Source organism: Nerophis ophidion, linkage group LG23 (assembly GCF_033978795.1).
Source record: "Nerophis ophidion isolate RoL-2023_Sa linkage group LG23, RoL_Noph_v1.0, whole genome shotgun sequence".
NCBI lineage: Eukaryota > Metazoa > Chordata > Actinopteri > Syngnathiformes > Syngnathidae > Nerophis > Nerophis ophidion.
Window position 1 is genome coordinate 11,901,316 of NC_084633.1, and position 12,743 is coordinate 11,914,058.

At 39.0% G+C, this 12,743-nt stretch overlaps 2 protein-coding genes across 3 annotated transcripts in view; one reads left to right on the forward strand and one right to left on the reverse strand.

The window, feature by feature from the left end:
- coro7 (coronin 7) overlaps positions 1–12,743 on the reverse strand; it is a 350,254-nt gene that overhangs the window by 136,369 nt on the left and 201,142 nt on the right. The gene's annotated exons all lie outside the window — the stretch shown is intronic.
- vasnb (vasorin b) overlaps positions 1–12,743 on the forward strand; it is a 50,221-nt gene that overhangs the window by 6,382 nt on the left and 31,096 nt on the right. Inside the window, exon 2 of the mRNA XM_061884837.1 lies at positions 8,183–8,248. The gene's annotated coding sequence lies outside the window, so the exon portion shown is untranslated. The remainder of the gene's footprint in view (positions 1–8,182; positions 8,249–12,743) is intronic.

Here is a 12,743-nt window from a genome sequence, read left to right on the forward strand (position 1 = left end):
CAAAACCGTAAACCACTCCTAATAGTGGCGCTATTAACCCCCCCATCTCTGCCGATTTCCTCGCCATGTGTGTCATTGACAGTAGATAATTGGTTTATATCAGCCACAGGAGGCCTGGGGAGGGGTGGTGGGTTTATTTGCTAATGGGGGAACTTTCAGGCTTTTAATGCTGCAGGAAGTGTGGACACAGCTTGACAGGGTAAACAAATGCTAAAGTGTGCCAGCGGGTTTTCTGCAAACACGACGCGGTTAAGACCTTAAAATATTAGTGTCACGACACTCTGGGGACAGAGCGCGCGATTGTGTTGAGGCGGATTAGTCTCCAGATATGCGCCGAGTACACATAATTCCATTCACACTACAAACCCCGTTTCCATATGAGTTGGGAAATTGTGTTAGATGTAAATATAAACCGCATACAATGATTTGCAAATCCTTTTCAACCCATATTCAATTGAATGCACTACAAAGACAAGATATTTGATGTTCAAACTCATAAACTTTTCTATTTTGTGCAAATAATAATTAACTTAGAATTTGATGGCTGCAACAAGTGCGAAAGTAGTTGGGAAAGGGCATGTTCACCACTGTGTTACATCACCTTTTCTTTTAACAACACTCAATACACGTCTGAGAACTGAGGAAACTAATTGTTGAAGCTTTGAAAGTGGCATTCCTTACCATTCTTGCTTGATGTACAGCTTAAGTTGTTCAACAGTCTTGTTGTCGTATTTTACGCTTCATAATGCGCCACACATTTTCGATGGGAGACAGGTCTGGACTGCAGGCGGGCCAGGAAAGTACCCGCACTCTTTTACTACGAAGTCATGCTGTTGTAACACTTGGCTTGGCATTATTTTGCTGAAATAAGCAGGGGCGTCTATTATAACGTTGCTTGGATGACAACATATGTTGCTCCAAAACCTGTATGGACCATTCAGCATTAATGGTGCCTTCACAGATGTGAAAGTTACCCATGCCTTGGGCACTAATACACCCCCATACCATCACAGATGCTGGCTTTTGAACTTTGCGCCTATAACAATCCGGATGGTTATTTTCCTCTTTGTTCCGGAGAACACAACGTCCACAGTTTCCAAATATAATTTGAAATGTGGACTCGTCAGACCACAGAACACCTTTTCCACTTTGCATCAGTCCATCTTAGATGAGCTTGGGCCCAGCGAAGCCGGCGGCGTTCCTTGGTGTTGTTGATAAATGGCTTTTGCTTTGCATAGCAGAGTTTTAACTTGCACTTACAGATGTAGTGACCAACTGTAGTTACTGACAGTGGTTTTATGAAGTGTTCCTGAGCCCTTGTGGTGATATCCTTTACACACTGATGTCGGTTTTTGATGCAGTACCGCCTGAGGGATCAAAGATCCGTAATATCATCGCTTACGTGCAGTGATTTCTCCAGATTTGAACCATTTAAAGATTTTACGGACAGTAGATGGTAAAATCCCTTAAATTCCTTGCAATAGCTCATTGAGAAATGTTGTTCTAAAACTGTTCGACAATTTGCTTACAAATTGGTGACCCTCGCCCCATCCTTGCTTGTGAATTACTTAGCATTTCATGGAAGCTGCTTTTATACCCAATCATGGCACACACCTGTTCCCAATTAGCCTGCACACCTGTGGGATGTTCCATATAAGTGTTTGATGAGCATTCCTTAACTTTATCAGTATTTATTGCTACCTTTCCCAACTTCTTTGTCACGTGTTGCTGGCATCAAATTCAAAAGTTAATGATTATTTGCAAAAAAAAAAAATGTTTATCAGTTTGAACATCAAATATGTTGTCTTTGTAGCATATTCAACTGAATATAGATTGAAAATGATTTGCAAATCATTGTATTCCGTTTATATTTACATCTAACACAATTTCCTAACTCATATGGAAACGGGGTTTGTACGTCTTTAATGCATACTCACTGTAATGCTTTTCTAATTGTGACTAATTAGAGGAGCGTCCCCTCCCAGTGGGATGCAGTGCGGTTGGACACCGATGCAAAACAATAATTGGAGCTCTGCCAATTAGCGTCAGCGTGAAAAGCATCCTGCATCGGAGGGATTATGGATGGTTAAAAGTCAGGTGCTGTGGCGAGGGGGAGGTCTCGGGGGGGACAGAGGATACGAGAGAGGTGAGGGGGAGCCACAGAGGGCACGAGCGGGGCACTCACACAGCTGGTCCAGAGAGGGAAGTCGACGGGGCAGAAAGTTGGGATTTAAGTGTGTTTTCCAAGCTTGAAGGGTCTCAAAATGGACATTTCTCAAAACAATATTGAAAACAAGCCTATAAAATGGGAGAGCTACTGTAACTAGAATTTACGTTTTTTTTGATTGATTGAAACTTTTATTAGTAGATTGCACAGTACAGTACATATTCCGTACAATTGACCACTAAAGGGTAACACCCGAATACGTTTTTCAACTTGTTTAAGTCGAGGTCCACGTAAATCAATTCATGGTAAACGGGTACACTGGTATTAGTAAAGTACCCCGATACTAATTAACTATATCTGGTACTATACCGCCTCTGAAAATACCGGTCCGCCAGCCCCTAAACCCCCTGTCGTCATCACGTCGTGTCATTGCTGGTTTACTTATGTACGAGCATGTTCGGCAGCGCACAATCACAGAGTACTTACAAGCAGACACAGTATGTACAGTGAACGTATATGGACATGTATGTGTATATGTATGTTTGTACAGTGAATGTATATGTACATGTATGTGTATATGTATGTTTGTACAGTGAATGTATATGTACATGTATGTGTATATGTATGTTTGTACAGTGAATGTATATGTACATGTATGTGTATATGTATGTTTGTACAGTGAACGTATATGTACATACATTTATGTGTATATGTATGTCTGTACATGTATGTGTATATGTATGTTTGTACAGTGAACGTATATGGACATGTATGTGTATATGTATGTTTGTACAATGAAAGTATAAAGTATGTACAGTATGTGTATATGTATGTTTGTACAGTGAATGTATATGTGCATGTATGTGTTTATGTATGTCTGTACATGTATGTGTATATGTATGTTTGTACAGTGAATGTATATGTACATACATTTATGTGTATATGTATGTCTGTACATGTATGTGTGTATGTATGTTTGTACAGTGAACGTATATGGACATGTATGTGTATATGTATGTTTGTCCAATGAATGTATAAAGTATGTACAGTATGTGTATATGTATGTTTGTACAGTGAATGTATATGTACATGTATGTGTATATGTATGTTTGTACAGTGAATGTATATGTACATACATGTATGTGTCTATGTATGTTTGTACATGTATGTGTATATATATGTTCGTATAGTGAACGTATATGGACATGTATGTGTATATGTATGTTTGTACAATGAATGTATAAAGTATGTACAGTATGTGTATATGTATGTTTGTACATGTATGTGTATATGTATGTTTGTACAGTGAACGTATATGGACATGTATGTGTATATGTATGTTTGTCCAATGAATGTATAAAGTATGTACAGTATGTGTATATGTATGTTTGTACAGTGAATATATATGTGCATGTATGTGTTTATGTATGTTTGTACAGTGGATGTATATGTACATACATGTATGTGTCTATGTATGTTTGTACATGTATGTGTATATGTATGTTTGTATAGTGAACGTATATGGACATGTATGTGTATATGTATGTTTGTACGATAGGGGCGGCATAGCTCGGTTGGTAGAGTGGCCGTGCCAGCCACTTGAGGGTTGCAGGTTCGATTCCCGCTTGTGCCATCCTAGTTACTGCTGTTGTGTCCTTGGGCAAGACACTTTACCCACCTGCTCCCAGTGCCACCCACACTGGTTTAAATGTAACTTAGATATTGGGTGTCACTATGTAAAGCGCTTTGAGTCACTTGAGAAAAGCGCTATATAAATATAATTCACTTCACTTCACTACGATGAATATATAAAGTATGTACAGTATGTGTATATGTATGTTTGTACAGCTAATGTATATGTACATGTATGTGTATATGTATGTTTGTACAGTGGATGTATATGTAAATACATGTATGTGTCTATGTATGTTTGTACATATATGTGTATATGTACGTTTTTACAATGAATATATAAAGTATGTACAGTATGTGTATATGTATGTTTGTACAGTGAATGTATATGTACAGTATATGTACATATATATTCACTGTACTGTTCACTGTACACTGTTTGTACAGTGATTGTATATGTACATGTATGTTTATATGTATGTTTGTACAGTGAATGTACATGTATATGTATATATGTATGTTTGTGCGTGTGGATGTGTAAAATTTGTGTGGGTTGGTATGTAGTATATTTGTGTAAGTATGTATGTATATATGTATGAATAATTGTGTGTTAGTATTTGTACGTACAATATATTTGACTGCCAGTATGTGCGGGAGCCAGAGTACGGCCCCAGCCTTTTTGCAGGTTTAACTGCACCTGCAAATGAAAATGTGCAAAAAACCCCAAAGAAAACCCCATTAATGCAGTTGTTGGCATGTTCAAGTACCTTCAAACTTTGCCCTCAGCTTAGTGGCGTCACATTTCAGTGCTGACCAGGCGGTATATACGAAGGCAAACCCCCTGCTCGTGCCTCAGAAGCTAAATTGAGGTCCGACCATTAGGAGGTAGACCTCGTATAAATATACACACACACATGCAAAAACACCCCCTCCAAATAAATCACTGCCACACGTGCTGATCGTTAACAGAAAATGTCACCGGAATTCAGGAAATCAAACGTTCGAATGGGGTTCGCTCGGTTGCTTTGGTTTGGGGGGACTTCAAAAAGTCCAGAAAATCCCCCCCGAAAATCCAACGACCGACACAAACCAAACAAACAGGGAGTGTGAGGAGATGCATGGGGAGGACGCGAGGAGGGAGGATGCTCATCCCACAAAACCACCGCAAATTGCAGCGTTTCAGCATAGAAAAAGTAAAGGCGCTCCTAATCTGAGGCTGTAATTACCTTGGGGGAAACCAAGACCTGACTAGGCAAAAGCACACACACACACGCCTATTAGTCTACTCGACCGAAACTAGTAACAGATCAGCCTTTGAGCGCCCGTTCAAATATTTAACTACTTGCTATCAATGACTGATTAAAAATCAAACAAGTAGATGTACACAAAACAGATTTGAATGATAAGTCCACACAGAAGCTTTGTAAATATAATTAAGTTGCACGTATGGAATTCCTCGATCGATTCCCCGATTTTTGGGGGTCATTTTCAACGTCTGACGTTTTGCAGGAAATACACAAATTCAAAAAGGATGCGAAGTACTAGTATTCATATTTAAATCTACACTCAAAGTTTGATATAACACCATGTTCTATTAGTGTTGTCACGATACCAATATTTTGGTAAGGGTACCAAATTTTTTTTGACACTTTGATACTTTTCTAAATAAATAAAAATTGCATTATTGGCTTTATTTTATCAAAAAATCTGAGAGTACATCAAACATATGTTTCTTATTGAAAGTGTGTCCTTAAATAAAATAGTGAACATTCGAGACAACTTGTCTTTTAGAAGTAAGTAAACAAACAAAGGCTCCTAATTTAGCCTGGCGACATATGCAGTAACATATTGTGTCGTTTATCGTTCTTTTATTTTTGTCAAAATTATTAAGGACAAGGGGTAGAAAATTCATTATTAATCTACTTGTTCATTTACTGCTTTTTGTCTCTTTTAACATGTTATATCTACACTTCTGTTAAAATGTTATAATCACTTATTATTCTGTTGTTTGATACTTTACATTAGTTATGGATGTTACCACAAATTTGGGTATCAATCTGATACCAAGTCGTTACAGAATCATACATTGGTCATATTCCAAGTCTTCATGTGTCTAGGGATGTATTTCTTGAGTTTATAAACATAATATACATTTTTTTTTAAAACGAATGAAGATGTGATGCCATATCAGTATCGAATAGATGGTGGATGGTAGGTGTCTGTCCACCAATAGTGTTTGTTTACATTTTGACGCCGGTGAGCTACGGTGTGTAGTGAAGCATGTTTAGCTGTTCCTCGTCCTGCAGGGATGCTCTCGTTTGTGTGCAATGTTGTTCCAGACCACAGCAAACGTTACCCAGCTGGGTAATGCATTTTTCCATCGATAACATGACATCATCACGCTAAGTGCGTGCTCTTTCAGTCAATTAGTGCGCATATATACAGCCGGGCCCCCGGCCAAAATTTTCTTAATTGTAATTTTGAGGAATTTATCTGAATGTGCATGAACTATTTCTGTTAAAATTTGTTTGAAATGTCACATGTTAAATGTTTAAATATTAACTGTCAGTTTGCTGTACTGTGCCAACTGTACTACTGAATGAGTACGTCTTTTCTATTGTTTCATTGAAAATAAAACAGTTGTTTTAATTATAAGACAATTGTGTCAATATCATGATTTTTTTTTCATGCTTGAAAAAATAAATCATTACTTTAAAAAGTACTTTTATACTCGTGAGTGTTGATGACACAGCTTTGCAACAGTTGATATTCTAGTTTCAAGCATGTTTTACTCAGTATAGGTCATAAAATCTCAGCAACAAGCTGTAATATCTTACTGCAGTGGTTCTCAACCTTTTTTCAGTGATGTGCCCCCAGTGAACATTTTTTTAATTCACGTACACCCTAATCAGAGCAAAGCATTTTTGGTTGGAAAAAAAGAGATAAAGAAGTAAAATACAGCACTATGTCATCAGTTTCTGATTTATTCAATTGTATAACGGTGCAAAATATTGCTCATTTGTAGTGGTCTTTCTTGAACTACTTGGGAAAAAAAGATATAAAAATAACTAAAAACTTGTTGAAAAATAAACAATTGATTCAAATATAAATAAAGATTTCTGCACATAGAAGTAATCATCAACTTAAAGTGCCCTCTTTGGGGATTGTAAAAGAGATCCTTCTGGATTCATCAACTTAATTCTAAACATTTCTTCACAAAAGAAGAAATCTTTAACATCAATATTTATGGTACATGTCCACAAAAAGGAATATTGCATTGTTGCATTTCTTTTCACAGTTTATGAACTTACATTCATATTTTGTTGAAGTATTATACAAATATATTTATAAAGGATTTTTGAATTGTCGCTATTTTTAGAATAATTTTGAAAAATCTCACGTACCCCTTGGCATACCTTCAAGTACCCCCATTTGAGAACTACTGTCTTATTGAGATCATTTAGGACCAGAGCACTTAAAACAAGTCAAAGACTAACATAAAATCTGCTTAATGAGAATAATTATCTTATTAGACAGAAAATAAGCAAATATCACCCTTATTTCAGATATTTTTTAATCTTACTTAGATTTCAGTTTTTGCAGTGTGGGAAAATGTCTTGGAAAATGTGGAGTTTAGAGTAAACCAGGAATTTTGGAATGAAAAAAATAAAAATAAAAAAAAGGTTGCAAATGTGTATGATGACTGTTTGGTTTCGATGACTATCTTGTATGTATGAATGCATTTAACAGAATTGAGCGTCATCTCTCGGTCTACCTACAGCACAAACATGCACACTCGCGGGTCATTAAAGTCTAACGGGTGGCGGAATGGCATGATTAGTATGTCGTAAACACAAAAGTTGTGTGTGTGTGTGTGTGTGTGTGTGTGTGTGTGTGTGTGTGTGTGTGTGTGTGTGCAGCCTGCAGCCATGGCAGTGACTCAGGGCTGATGTATGCAACATCAAGTAAAGGTCTCCGCCATAACACCAGCAGGTTGAACAAGTGGCTGAGCCATCATCACGTTATGATGCTATCCCATGCATAAAAAAAAAAAAATCATAGTTACACATGAGTCTCCAGATCAACAACAAACTACAATAACAGCAGGGGGTTGATGATGGACTAATTACACAGTGCAAGAGTGGTCGGCCTGCATTCTTCCACCGTCATTCATTTCAGCTGCCAACGCTGAGCCCCTACACACACACACACTACACACACACACATATATAAACACAGCTGGAATCCAACCCCCTATCAGGGAAAAAAACCCAAAAACTTCCTCCTTCACCTTTTGGGCAAGTAACAATACATGGCAATGGGCCAGAAACAAACCAAAAAAGAGGTCCATTGTATTCATTGTTTTTTTTGTGTTCCTCATAGGGGACAACGTTTCAGAAATTGTGCAAAAGTGGAGTGACACTCAAGGAAGGACGCGTCTCTACTTGGGTGAGTGTCCGTGAACCTTTTTTGGATTTCTCTGAAAGGCCTACTGAAATGAGATTTTCTTATTTAAACGGGGATAGCAGGTTCATTCTATGTGTCATACTTGATCATTTCGCGATATTGCCATATTTTTGCTGAAAGGATTTAGTAGAGAACATCGACAATAAAGTTCGCAACTTTTGGTCGCTAACAGAAAAGCCCTGCCTGTACCGGAAGTCGCAGACGATGACGTCACATCCTCACATTGTTTTTAACGGGAGCCTCCAACAAAAAGAGCTATTTGGACCGAGAAAACGACAATTTCTCATTAATTTGAGGGAGGATGAAAGATTCGTGTTTGAGGATATTGATAGCGACGGACTAGAAAAAAAAAAAAAGGCAATTGCATTGGGACGGAATCAGATGTTTTTAGACACATTTACTAGGATACTTCTGGGAAATCCCTTATCTCTCTATTGTGTTGCTAGTGTTTTAGTGAGTATAATATTACCTGATAGTCGGAAGGGTGTGTTGACGCCAATGTCTGATGGAAGTTGACGGCAGCTGTACGGACGGCACAAGCTCAGCTGATCTCCGGTAAGTGGCGACTTTTTACCACAATTTTCTCACCGAAAACTGCTGTTTGGAAAGTGGTCAGGATCCATGTTCGCTTGACCGCTCTGATCCATAGTAAAGTTTCACCTCCGGGAATTTAAAAAAAGGAATCACCGTGTGTTTGTGTGGCTAAAGGCTAAAGTTTCCCAACTCTATCTTTCTACTTTGACTTCTACATTATTAATTGAACAAATTGCAAAAGATTCAGCAACACAGATGTCCAGAATACTGTGTAATTATGCGGTTAAAGCAGACGACTTTTAGCTGTGTGTGTGCGCAGCGCTAATATTTCCTAACAGTCCTCCAAACACGAGGAGTTGAGTTTATACCAAAACGTTCTATTTTGGTTTCATCTGACCACATGACATTCTCCCAATCCTCTGCTGTATCATCCATGTATCCATTTTGGTATAAACTCAACTCGTCGTGTTTGGAGGAAGAAGAATACTGAGTTGCATCCCAGGAACACTATACCTACTGTGAAGCATGGGGGTGGAAACATCATGCTTTAGGGGTTGTTTTTCTGTTAAGGGGACAGGACGATTGATCCGTGTTAAGGAAAGAATGAATGGGGCCATGTATCGTGAGATTCTGAGCCAAAACCTCCTTCCATCAGTGAGACCTTTGAATGGTTGACCAAATACTTATTTTCCACAAATAAATTCTTTAAAATTCCTACAATGTGAATTCCTGGATTTTTTTCCCCACATTCTGTCTCTCACAGTTGAAGTGTACCTATGATGAAAATTACAGACCTCTGTCATCATTTTAAGTGGGAGAACTTGCAAAGTCGTTGGCTGACTAAATACTTTTTTGCCCCACTGTATATGAAAAAAGGGAATAAAGTGTACAACAACTTTCGCATTAAAGCTACAGACACATAAAACAGGTGTGTTGTCAGAACTTTTAAACTTTAAGTATTTTCAAAGTTGCACGTGATCACATTAAATGAGAAAAACGTAAACACTAAGCTTAAAATGGTCAAGAGTAGTCGCTGTCCTTCGCTCATTCCTGTTATGCTAATTGTCAGTGAGCTGTGACGGGGTCTGGGTGTGCAGCCCGCCTCTGGCGTCTGGACGCACACCGCTACTCTCACTAATTGCTTCTCGACTTCCCCTGGAGTTCTGTAAAGGGCCTGGTTCTGCTCAAAAGAGAGGGCGGGGCCGGGGGGAGAGAGGGAGCTGTTGACTTTTGGTGAAAACACATGCACACGTGCATTCCTCAGGTTTGAGGAATCTGTGAATAGTGTGTCAGCCGGCTTCCGGTAAAATATTTGCCGTGCACACAATGTGTCAGTGTTAGCGGGGAGAGTTGGCTGGTTCTTGTGAAAACCCGGAACATTTCGACCTCGGTCTGTGCTGCCACTCTTGACAGTTTTGTGTGGGTTAGACCATAGGAATGACCACACATAACCTCCCTGTACATTTGAATAAGTAGCAAAGTATGGTCAATTCATCAACTACCGTATTTTCCGGACTATCAGGCGCACTTAAAGGCCTACTGAAACCCACTACTACCGACCACGCAGTCTGATAGTTTATATATCAATAAAGAAATCTTAACATTTCAACACATGCCAATACGGCCGGGTTAGTTTACTAAATTGCAATTTTAAATTTCGCGCCGAAGTATCCTGCTGATGACGCGTGCGCGTGATGTCACGCATTGTAGAGGACATTTTGTTCCAGCACCGTTCCCAGCTGTAAGTCGTCGGTTTCATCGCATAATTCCACAGTATTCTGGACATCTGTGTGGCTGTAACTTTTGTAAATTGTTCAATGAATAATGGAGACATCATTGAAGAAAGCTGTAGGTGGGAAGCGGTGTATTGCGGCCGCCTTTAGCAACACAAACACAGCCGGTGTTTCATTGTATTCATTCCCGAAAGATGACTGTGAAGCTTTACTATGGAACAGAGCGGTCAAGCGAACACGGTTGGAATGGACCACACACACAAAGTACAGTGTATTATAAAGCTATCAATTCGAAAGATTGTGTTTCGAAGAGGGTCCCTTGCAAAGGGCAGAGATGGGCATCGCCACCACCCGTCGACCGGTGCTCAAGAAAAGTGCGGGGCCGACCTTCAGGTTGTTCAGCTACGACCATATAATCTCACTAAAACACAAGTAACACAATAAGCAGATAAGGGATTTTCCAGAATTATCCTAGTAAATTTGTCTAATAACATCCGAATCACTCCCACTGTAAAGTCTTTTCTTTTCTAGTCCTTCACTCTCACTTTCTTAATCCACAAATCTTTCATCCTCGCTCAAATCAATGGGGAAATTGTCGCTTTCTCGGTCCGAATCGCTCTCGCTGCTGGTGGCTATGATTATAAACAATGTGAGGAGCCCTACAACCCGTGATGTCACGCGCATATCGTCTGCTACTTCCCCAACAGGCAAGGCTTTTTTATCAGCACCAAAAGTTGCTAACCTTATCGTCGATGTTCTCTACTAAATCCTTTCAGCAAAAATATGGCAGTATCCCGAAATGATCAAGTATGACACATAGAATGGACCTGTTATCTCCGTTTAAATAAAAAAATCTCATTTCAGTAGGCCTTAAAATCTTTTTTTCCCCTTAAAACCCGACAGTGTGCCTTTAAACCTGGTGCGCCTAATGTAAGGAATAAGTTTGGTTGCCGTCATGGATTGACCAAACTTGCCTGATAAGCACGCCAGCAAATCAATAAAATCAACAAAGCTCACCTTTGTGCATTCACGCACAGTATAAAACGTTTGGTGGACAAAATGAGACAAAAGAGTGGCATGAAACACGTCTTTCTGTGTAATGAACAACGATGAGTTCAAGGATCGCTGAAATTAGGAGGACAAAACGGTGCTTGCCAAATACTCCCATCAATAAAATATGTTTAATATAAACAGTGGGGTTTTTTAACAATTAGGAAGGTTTGTGTCATGTTTGTTCTCCTACACAAAGAAAAATGTTAATTTTTTTCTTCATCTTTTTCCATTTTCACACATCTCTGAAAGAGGTCCAAGTCAAACTCGCTTCCCAAAATAATTAGCGCATGTTTAGAATTACCGCCTGGTCAAACTCGTGACGTCACTCGTGACACTACCCCTGTCATCATTTTCAAAATGGAGGAGGCTGATTTCAATACCGGTAATTTGAAATCGCATAAAGGCAAGAAGATTAAGAGCGATTCAGTAGGATTTAAAGTCCAAGCTTACATCACACTCAAATTTTTACTGCATGCCTTTGGTAAGTGCCGGAGTGAGAAGAGATTTTAAAATAATTAGCGCATGCTTACTTTTACCGCATGCCTTTGACAAGCGCAGGAGTGAGAAGAGGTTTTAAATTAATTAGCGCCCTGGCGTCAATTCAAGGAAATACGGTATATAAGGCTTTTAAACAATTTTTATTGTTTTATTTTTGGTCCAATATGGCTCTTTCAACATTTTTGAGTTGCCGACCCCTGCTCTATCCGATCTTTGTTTCGGATAAACACAACACTCATTCGACAGGAACTATTAAATAGTAAGTTATTGATGTTAATATAGCTACTCAAAGGAGGAAAACTACACAAAGGGCGATGTATCCTCCACTAGGTAAACACTATGTCGGCCTTTTACAGGTCAGCTCAGGAATCCTGTGCACACACGTAATGACGTGTTTGAGCGGATGTGTGGATTACGAGCAAACACGCTGCAGACAAATTGCTGTTCTTTGCTACGATCCCAAAGCATCATTCATACCCGCCTTACCTTTGCTCTTCAGGAGCACCTGTCAAATTGTCACCTAAGGGGGCGAGGGTCTATATAAGGTTATAGGACTACCAATGCTACTGAAAGAAGCTGTCTGGAGCCTGAGTTTTTTTTTTTTTTTTTTAAGAGTCCAGTATGTTTAGAGTTAATGTTCAAGTCTCGGACACATTTAT